Raw genomic sequence first — 885 nt, 5'->3', positions numbered from 1 at the left:
CAACTACACAGCTCTGCTCTACATGTGTCACTATAGGGCCTAGGTGACAACTATACAGTAGGCAACGGGAAATGTATAGAGTACCTACGTTGTAAGGGGACTAGTGGACAACTACACAGCTCTGCTCTACATGTGTCACTATAGGGCCTAGGTGACAACTATACAGTAGGCAACGGGAAATGTATAGAGTACCTACGTTGTAAGGGGACTAGTGGACAACTACACAGCTCTGCTCTACATGTGTCACTATAGGGCCTAGGTGACAACTATACAGTAGGCAAAGGGAAATGTATAGAGTACCTACTACACAGCTCTACTCTACATGTGTCACTATAGGGCCTAGGTGACAACTATACAGTAGGCAACGGGAAATGTATAGAGTACCTACGTTGTAAGGGGACTAGTGGACAACTACACAGCTCTGCTCTACATGTGTCACTATAGGGCCTAGGTGACAACTATACAGTAGGCAAAGGGAAATGTATAGAGTACCTACTACACAGCTCTACTCTACATGTGTCACTATAGGGCCTAGGTGACAACTATACAGTAGGCAACGGGAAATGTATAGAGTACCTACGTTGTAAGGGGACTAGTGGACAACTACACAGCTCTACTCTACATGTGTCACTATAGGGCCTAGGTGACAACTATACAGTAGGCAACGGGAAATGTATAGAGTACCTACGTTGTAAGGGGACTAGTGGACAACTACACAGCTCTGCTCTACATGTGTCACTATAGGGCCTAGGTGACAACTATACAGTAGGCAACGGGAAATGTATAGAGTACCTACGTTGTAAGGGGACTAGTGGACAACTACACAGCTCTGCTCTACATGTGTCACTATAGGGCCTAGGTGACAACTATACAGTAGGCAACGGG

The 885-nt window shown here is 45.8% G+C and overlaps 1 long non-coding RNA gene across 1 annotated transcript; it reads left to right on the top strand.

Moving 5' to 3' along the window:
* The first annotated feature begins 6 nt into the window (after positions 1-6).
* On the top strand, positions 7-612 carry LOC124030042. The gene is made up of 3 exons (XR_006837887.1): positions 7-259; positions 344-451; positions 536-612. It is a non-coding gene; the product is annotated as an uncharacterized LOC124030042 (long non-coding RNA).
* The last annotated feature ends 273 nt before the right edge of the window (positions 613-885 follow it).

The sequence above is a fragment of the Oncorhynchus gorbuscha genome, unplaced genomic scaffold (genome assembly GCF_021184085.1).
Source record: "Oncorhynchus gorbuscha isolate QuinsamMale2020 ecotype Even-year unplaced genomic scaffold, OgorEven_v1.0 Un_scaffold_9008, whole genome shotgun sequence".
NCBI lineage: Eukaryota > Metazoa > Chordata > Actinopteri > Salmoniformes > Salmonidae > Oncorhynchus > Oncorhynchus gorbuscha.
Note: the sequence above shows the minus strand (reverse complement) of the source record. Positions and strands in the feature narration are given on the sequence as shown.